The following is a 9,632-nucleotide window of genomic DNA, read 5'->3' on the forward strand; positions in this document are numbered from 1 at the left end:
AGGGCTGGCCAAACCAGTCCTCGAGATCTACCAAAAGTACACATTTTCCAGACCACCTAGCTGGTGCACAGGTGTAGTCATTACTAATTAAGATGTGCTGCATTCGTTCCTAACTGACAATTCTACAGATCTCCAGGAGGCCTGGAAAACATGAACTGTTGGTAGATCTCGAGGACCAGTTTGGCCAGCCCTGGTTTAAATGGTATCAGAACAAAGGGATTCACCTTTACAGGATAGAAGGGGACAGAACAAGGTTATAAGGTGGTGTTTGGTATCCAGCTGTAGGATATTTTAAGGGTAATATTCCGGTGTTGGTTTGCAGAAGATCGCACGTTCCTGCGAATAGTTATGTGCAGGAGCGGAATATAGATATAAACTGTATTTACTGTACATTAGGTATGCGGCGGGAACCCAGAGGAGACCACCCACAAGTGCATCTTGAACAGACTCTTGAACAGACATCGCCCACTTATTCAAACCAACCTATGACCTCTCCTGTACTGTAAATGACAATCCCTATGTCCAATGGACAAAGAGATTACAGTATCCATTGTGTTAAGTTTTGGAAGATTGTATGAAAGGAGCCAGCTGCAGGCCTGGTCAGACAAGACTCTCAAATTTATCTATCTAGATGACCGAGGACCAGACTGGGTAGCGCGGCGAAATCCAAACAAGTATGTACCATTGACTGTAGCCATTATTCTCTTGTATTGTATTGCTTTGTTATTGTAAGCCCCTTTCAGTAATAATATGTTGTGGTGTTGGAACCCAGCAGTTTAAATACAATCTGGTGTCGTGTTTTCCTTTCCCTGCTAAGGTTTAAAGTGTATTACTATCGCATGCATAGCTGTTAAGGGTTCACAGTGTATCTTTGGGTGTGTACGCGCTGCGTGTACTTTGTACAGTCAGCGCGGCGTTTGTACGCAAAGTCCGTACACGGTACGGGACTCTGTACGCTAATGGTGTAATAAGTACGTAGGTTGTGGATTAAGTATAGCGGCCGCAGCGGCTTCATTTAAAGTTTATGAAATGTCTTTTTAAAGTGTCGCTTTTAGTCCTGTATGTAAACCAGCGTTTACAGTAGCATAATGGAACTTGGCATGGAGAAATGCTTCTGCCGCTGCATCGTCCTGTATACAGATTGAGAGACTCAGACGCACATAGATATGCAAGTATTGCATATGAAATAATCAGCACAGTCTCCTGGTGTGTCCTAGTCACAACTTTGTGGATAAGACACATTCATGTGTGAAAAAGCAGCTTTGGAGGCAGATAGAGAATGCTAGCCACTATGATTGTGAATTACAAACAATCAGAATGGCCAGACAGCGTTCTCTATCTGCAACCCAGACTGCAGCCAGTGCATGGCTGTCAGCATGCTGATCGGTGGATGGCTGAAGCTTTCCGCCAATCAAAGCGCTGACAGCCATTCACTGTATATAATCACGTTGAGAGACAGCATTGCACTGCAAGAGGGGTAAGTTATGATATTTTATTTCATTTATTACTTTGAATGGATGTGTAGGGGCCCCAGAGCATTGCTTTGCCCAGGGCCTGCAATGCTGTTAAGATGGCCATGAACATATTTACTGCATTTCAATTAACTCCAAGTTGCAACTGAGTTTATTTAAACTGTACTGTAAGCTCATACTTGGCAACATTTCTGTTCTTCCTTTCTTCCAGTGATTCTCAGAATTATGCTCCCCGTCCTTCCCATTTCAATAGAAAGTGAGTGGGATACAGGAGGGTAACCTACTCTACCAGGAGTCCATGGGACTCCTCAAAACTATGGGAGTTTGTCAGACATTCCAGGAGAGTCGGTAAGTACAGTATGTGTAAGCTACTCGTGTGTGTGTTCATGTGGATGGGAATTTAGACTGTAAGCTCTACTAGAGCAGTAACCGATAACTGAATATACTCTGTGTTGTGCTGTGGAATATCATACCTCCCAACTGTCCAGATTTTCACGGGACAGTCACGTTTTTTTGGGACTGTCTCACTGTCCCACTTACAGGCCGCAGTATCCCGTTGTGGGGGGGAGAGGGGGGGGGGCAGCGTCTATTCATGGAAGTCAGAGGGACTGTAGGCATGCCAGAGCTCACAGAGCACTGGCCATGCCCCTATAGTGATGCAAATATACTTTATGGTAAGAACTTACCATTGATAAAGGTATTTCTACTAAGTCCACAGGTTCCACAGGATAACATTGGGATATGATGAAGCGACAGCGTATTTGCACCAATCAGTCAAAGCTTTTCGGCCTCCCAGCATGCAACGGGCCCGTCCATATATCCCTGCCTCCTTGCTCAGGCAAATCAGTTGTATTCTAAAGCACAAGGCAGGAGCATCATAGATAGCCCTAATCAGGCGATAAGAACACACATGCGCACCCTTCCGTACAAGCAGGAAGAGGTTAGTGAGTAAAATGATCCTCAAATCAGGTGCGGCAGGGTGGGATTCCTGTGGAACCTGTGGACTTAGGAGAAATACCGTTATCAACGGTAAGTTCTTACCATAACGTATATATTTCTCCGGCAGGGTCCACAGGTTATCCACAAGATAATATTGAGATTTCCCAAAGCAATTTAGTGGTGGGGACACTCATGATTGGACAAGAGAATCCCTCACCCGAATTCCGCGTCATGCGAGGCAAAGGTATACATAGCATAATGTCTAATGAATGTGTTAATGTAAGACCATGTGGCTGCCTTTCATATCTGTTCTGCTGAAGCACCACGTTGTGCTGCCCATGATGGACCTACCTTACGAGTAGAGTGAGCAGAGACATTAGCCGAAACAGGGAGATCAGCTTGAGAATATGCATCTGAAATTGTCATCCGAAGCCACCTTGCCAGTGTCTGCTTATCAGCAGGCCAGAAATCCGTAGAGAATGAAGAGAGAATCTGTCTTTCTGATGTCACTGGTACGATCCACATAGATCTTTAAGGCACGGACCACGTCCAGCGATGCATCTCCCGCAGAAAGACCCGGTACCTGGAAAGCCAGGACTACAATTTCTTTGTTTAGATGGAAATTAGACACCACCTTGGAAGATACCCAGATCTAGTTCTGAGAACTGCTTTATCTGGATAAAAAGGTCAGAAATGGGGAACGACATGACAATGCTCCTAAATCTGACACTTTTCTAGCTGACACCATGGACAGTAGAAAGAGAACTTTAGTTGTCAACCTTTTAAGATCCAATTTATTAAGTGGTTCAAATGGGGCAACTTGAAGAGCCTTTAGGGCTAAATTTAAGTCCCAAGGCACTGTAGGAGGAACAAAAGGAGGTTGAATATGCAGCATTCCATGGAAAAAAAGTACGCACGTCCTGTAAGTTGGAAATTTTCTTTTGGAACCATACAGTCAATGCCGACACTTGCACTCTCAAGGAAGCCACCTTCAAATCTTTATCCATTCCTGCCTGAAGGAATGCTAAGACCCTGGAAACTATGAAAGACTTAGGGTCCATTTTCCGTTCACTGCACCAATGAATATAGGTTTGCCATATTCAGTGAATCGGTGATAAATGCGAGCTGAGGAAGGTTTCCTTGCTCTGAGCATTGTTTGAATTACCTGTTGTGAGACTCCTCTTCACTTCAGGATAGAGGTTTCAAGAGCCACTCCATCAAAGACAGTCGATCCAAATGTCTGTGATAACAAGAACCCTGCATCAGTAGATCTGGACGTTGAGGGAGCAGGAGTGGAGCATCCATCGACATTCTCTGCAGATCTATGTATCAATGCCTTCTGGGTCAAGCTAGAGCTATTAGTATCACGGCATCTTTTCCTTGCTGCATCTTTCTCACCACCCTGGGTAATAGGGTGATTGGAGGAAACACACAAGCCAGATGAAAGTCCCATCTCACCCACAGGGCATCCACAAAGATTACTCTGGGATCCTTTGTTCTTGACATACAGGGAAAGAAAAAGAAAGAAGACTCTTGGTTGGTGCACTCTTGAAAAAAGGACGTATGTCAGTATGTATAGTGATAGAAACATAAAATTTTACTTTTATTAATAACAATAAAATATAGTCCCCTTGCAAAAAGAGATTAAGAAAACACTGATGAATATCAGTGTGAATGTAAGCGGCAGTGGTGACGGGAGTGAAGAATCCGTGTGAACAATCATAAATTGAATTGTTCTGCGCAACCTGTGTGGGCTCGTGCTATCCTGTGCTGCTGGTTATCTACTGTCACAAACCTGATTATCCACATACGAGGTATGGGTCCGATTGTATCAAAAAATCATCAAAGTCACAATCCTTACCCATACAAAAATATATGGTTAAGGGGCATGTGGATTTGCTGCCAATTGTAAGTGTTGGAGTAGAGTGAAGCAACTGAGTGATTCTGCTGTCAATGTTAGTCAGTATGCAGTCCCCCTAGCTGAACATCAGCAGGCTTCCTCTCCACTTTCCCATTGTCACTTCTTTCAGTAGTCACTGCAGCAACTCAGTAGGCCTTCAACCCACAATTGGTGTTTTCTGGGTTCTGAGACGGCATCAGTGGCGCTTTCCCCTCACAATCCAGTGAATAATAGAACTAGGATGGGTGGGCCACTACTTAGCCCATGCTATTCTTACCACAGTGGGTCCTTTCTGACCTATCCCCTGGTCCATCTCTCGTTTGCAGGGGCTAGCAGAGGATAAGCTTATTAGTAAGAACCTAGGTAGTCTGTTTTTACCCTTTCATCCCTACACAGTATGACCAGCCCTATGTGTCAATTTAGACACACCTCTCACTAACGGTTTGATGATCAGTGGCGATTCATCTTTGAGACCATACAAGTTAGTTTGAATAAGAAGGCATTGTAGCTATTATAAATCCTTTACAGCTTTATTCAGTCATCTATACATTGATGTCATACTGTATATCTATTTGTGGGCCTAATCTCATATGTGCTGTTATAGATGTGAGAAGAGCACTTTGGAGCTCACTGCATACCTATAGACAGCACATACCTACAGAGGTATTTCAGCTGCTCATTCCATAGGTTTGACTATGCGACTGCTCTGAGCAAACCACGGCAATTCTACCTTCGTATCTATACGCAAGTGGTAAATTCTCTCCATGATTACACACAGACACTGTTCAATTTGTTTGTTTGTTTGTTTGTTTGTTTCAATTTCAGGTGTAGATATATCTTGAGTGTACTGAGATGACAAAGGTGGTCATTCCGAGTTGTTCGCTCGCTAGCTACTTTTAGCAGCAATGCAAACGCCAAGGCGCCGCCCTCTGGGAGTGTATCTTAGCATAGCAGAATTGCTAACGAAAGATTAGCAATTCTGCTATTAAGTATTTCCTTGCAGTTTCTGAGTAGCTCCAGACCTACTCCTAGATTGCGATCACCTCAGTCCGTTTAGTTCCTGGTTTGACGTCACAAACACGCCCAGCGTCCGGCCAGCCACTCCCCATTTTCTCCAGCCACTCCTGCGTTTTTTGCTGGCACGCCTGTGTTTTTTAGCACACTCCCGGAAAACGCTCAGTTACCACCCAGAAACACCCACTTCCTGTCAATCATTCTCTGATCAACAGAGCGACTGAAAAGCTTAGTTCGCCCGTGAGTAAAATAGCATAGTTTTGTGTGAAATTGTTAGCGCGTGCGCCCTGCGGTGCATACACATGCGCAGAACTGCCGGATTTTAGCCTATTAGCAATTCTGCTAAAAATAGCAGCGAGTGAACAACTCGGAATGACCACCAATGTTTTGTGTTCATATACTTAGTGCTGTTCTAAAACCTGTCTCATAGCTGCTTGTTCACAAGAAAAAGGATAGTGGTTGCTTTACTGATACAGCTGATATCCCTTTGGGACACCGCCTATCATAGCCCCACTATACCCCTATGCCAACACACAGATATCGCTAAAAATCATTGGTTATGCCAACCTCAGGCAAAAAAATTATTTTTGAGGGTACTGAAGTAACCTCATGTCCCTGGGTCTACACATTTAGTGCTGGTAAATCCTTTTATTGCTTTATGTGCGATTACCACACCATTGGCACAACCATAATTGCTTACTTGAATAATTCTGTCTAAATTGGATCCCATGTCCCAGTGCCTATACATTAGTGTTGTCATAACTTTTTAGTGTTTTACGTGTGATTACTGCACCATTGTCACAACTACAACTGCTTATCCACAGGTGCAATTGTTATATGTACAATTTTGTCTAAATTGGTACTAGCTTTATTAAGCCTTAATAAATTTTACCCCCAGTCCTTAGATCGGGCCATATGAGTGTTTTTTTCACCGCCAACAGGTATATCAGAGGATAACTCCTCTTGTATTCCTTTTCAGGGACTCTCATTGGTGATCCAGTACTCTTACCTACGGCAGTTCTCCAACTGGTAGGCTTACCTTATTGCCTAACACCAACAGCAGATCCCGCTCTATTCCTCTCAATATCTCCATTTTTTACGAACTCTCATCAATGATTCCGGAGAGAGGGCATTCAGTATTTCTTTGACCTACTATCACACCATACTGCATGTGCCCAATCTCGTCCGATCTTGGAAGCTATACAGTATAGGGCCATGCCAGTACCAGGCGGGAGACCACCTGAGAAAACTCTGTGTAGTAGGCTGGAGATTTGGGGACACTCTGGTCTAACATTGACAGCAGATTCACTCTGTTGCTTCACTCTCCTCCAACACTTACCATTGGCGGCCAATCCACATGCCCCTTAACCATATATTTTTGTTTGGATAAGGATTGTGACTTTGATGATTTTTTAATACAATCGGAACCATACCTCGTATGTGGATAATCAGGTTTGTGACAATAGTTAACCAGCAGCACAGGATAGCACAAGCCCACACAGGTTGCGCAGAACAATTCAATTTATGATTGTTCACACGGATTATTAACTCCCGTCACCACTGCCGCTTACATTCACACTGATATTCATTAGTGTTTTCTTAATCTCTTTTTGCTAGGGGACTATATTTTATTGTTAATAATAAGTAAAATGTAATGTTTCTATCACTATACATACTGACATACGTCCTTTTTTCAAGAGTGCACCAACCAAGAGTCTTCTTTCTTTTTCTTTCCCTGTACGTCAAATTGATTACTGACTCTTTGGTGCAGCACCAGCAGGTTTAATAGTGAGCAATCAGCCATATAAAATGTGAATTGCTGGTCCTAATTCATTAATAAGCTTGTATGCACTCTTGACTGGTGCGGAGTCATCCCTATTTCCTCAAATATCCTTTGTTCTTGATCCACATGCGATAACTTTGTTGTTCTGATGGGATGCCATGAGATCTATCTCTGGCAACCCCTACTTGTCTACTAGAGTCTGGAAGACCTCCAGGTGTAGAGCCCAATCGCTTGCCTGAATGGCGTGTCGACTGAAAAAATCCGCTTCCCAGTTTATGACTCCCGGAACGAACACTGCGGACACAGCTGGATGATGAAGTTCTGCCCACTTTAGTATGTGACTTACCTCCTTCATCGTTTTTCGGCTGCGAGTTCCTCCCTAATGGTTGAGGTACGCTACTGCTGTCGCATTATCCGAGCGGATCTGAACTGGTTTTCCCTGAAGAATGTCCTTTGCCTGAATCAGTGCCATGTATATGGGCCGAAGTTCCAATATGTTTATTGGCAGGCAACCTTCTTCCTTGGTCCATTTCCCCTGGAAACACAACCTTCCTGATACTGCTCCCCAGCCCCGGAGACTGGCACCTGTTGTCAGAATTTCACAATCTGATATTCAAAAAGGTCTCCCTTTGCCCAGATGGGATGTCTGTATCGTAAGAACCATATTCTGCTTTTTTAGCGTTTGATGCAACCCATTCCATTTGGCAAGAATCAGATGCTGCAGAGGCCTCGAGTAGAATTGCGCATACTCCATCATGTCAAATGCTGACACCATCAATCCCATCACATGCATTGCTGCGTGAATGGATACCTTTTGACTTTGTAGCAAGTCCTGAATCCTTGACTGAACCTTGGATATCTTGTTCAGAGGTAAAATTACTCTCTGAAGATTTGAATCCAGTACAGCCCCCAAGTGAGTCATCCACTGTGACGGAATCAGAGATGATTTTACCCAATTTATGAGCCACCCGTGCCTTTGCAGACACGTAATTGCCTGTTGCAGATGACATAGGAGCAATTCCTGTGACTGTGCCAGGATTAAAAGATCATCGCTGTATGGAAAAATTCTTATCCCCTGCTGGCGGAGATAAGCTGCCATTACCACCATAATCTTGGTAAATACTCTGGGGGCTGTGGCTAACCCAAAAGGTAGGGCCTGGAACTGAAAATGCTGTTGGAGGATAGCGAACTTGATATAGCACTGGTTGGATAGTGCTATAGGAAAATGTAGGTAAGCATCCTGTATATCCAGGGATACCATATAATCCCCTAGCTCCATGGCCAAAATTATGGAATGTAAAGTCTCCATATGAAACCGAGGTACCCAAATCTACTTGTTCTGCACTTTGAGATTGAGAATGGGCCGAAATGACCCATTTGGTTTCTGAACTAGAAACAGGTTGGAGTAAAAACCCTGTCCTCGTTGCGCAGGAGGAACTGGAATGACTACTCCTGACTGAAGCAATTTCTAAACTGCCTCTTGTAAAGCCCTGGCCTTCGTCTGTACCCGAGATGGGCTGGTACAAAAAAAACTTTGAGGAGGGTGCTTCTTGAAGGCAAAAGCATAACCTAGAGATACCACTTCCTGCACCCAGGCATCTGTTGTAGACTGCTGCCAGATCTGTGCAAACTAAAGAAGTTGCCCCCCCCCCCCCGGATCCCCCAGGGGAAGGCCCGCACCATCAGGCCGATGGCTTATTATCTGTTTTACCAACCGGTCCTCTGGTAGCCCAATGCTTTTTAGTCTTACCAGACTTGTTGTATTGGGACTGCCTGCCATTACTTTTTCCTTTAGCTTTTCCTTGAGACCGAAAGGGCCGAAAAGCCGAAACTTTAGGTTTGAAATTGTATGTGGAAGGAAACTTTACATTCTTGGAGTCTGCTTCTGACTCCAGAATTTCTGTCAATTCTTTAGCAAAAAGAATATCTCCAGAAAAAGGCAAAGATTCCAAAACCTTCTTAGATTCTTTAATCAGCTTTCCACGTACGTAGTCAAACTGCTCTGCGAACAGTGATTGTTGAAGCTGAAGCCCTCGAGGCAATAGTACCCATATCCAATGCTGCTTCTTCCAAGAAGATTGCAGCCTGTTTTATATGTGCTACAGTATATGGGATTTTTGCTCTCCAGATGCTATTGAAAAATCCCCCTCCAATGCATCAGCCCAGGCAGCCACTGCCTTTGCCATCCAAGCTGAAGCCATGGCTGGCCTTATGACTGCCCCAGACAGGGATAAAAAAAAAATTTTTTTTAACCATCCACTCTCCTATCCATGACATCATTTAATGATGTTGAAGGCAAAGGTAATGTAGATTTTCGCACTAATCGAATCATATGCGTATCTACTTTAGTAGCCACCTCCCTTTTTAAATAATCCTCAGCTGGAAGAGGATAATTGGAATTCCATTTCTTAGGAATTCTAAACTTCTTATTGGGCGTAGCCAAAGCCTCTTCCATGATTTCCGTCAGATGATCTGGCCCTGGAATCTCAGTTTTAACTGTTTTGGGACGTTTAAACGGGTGTAG

General features: G+C 43.9%; 1 pseudogene; it reads left to right on the top strand.

Moving 5' to 3' along the window:
- The first annotated feature begins 6,472 nt into the window (after positions 1–6,472).
- LOC134898465 (5S ribosomal RNA) lies at positions 6,473–6,590 on the top strand (annotated as a pseudogene).
- Positions 6,591–9,632: the final 3,042 nt, after the last annotated feature.

Source organism: Pseudophryne corroboree, chromosome 3 (genome assembly GCF_028390025.1).
Source record: "Pseudophryne corroboree isolate aPseCor3 chromosome 3, aPseCor3.hap2, whole genome shotgun sequence".
NCBI classification, from domain to species: domain Eukaryota; kingdom Metazoa; phylum Chordata; class Amphibia; order Anura; family Myobatrachidae; genus Pseudophryne; species Pseudophryne corroboree.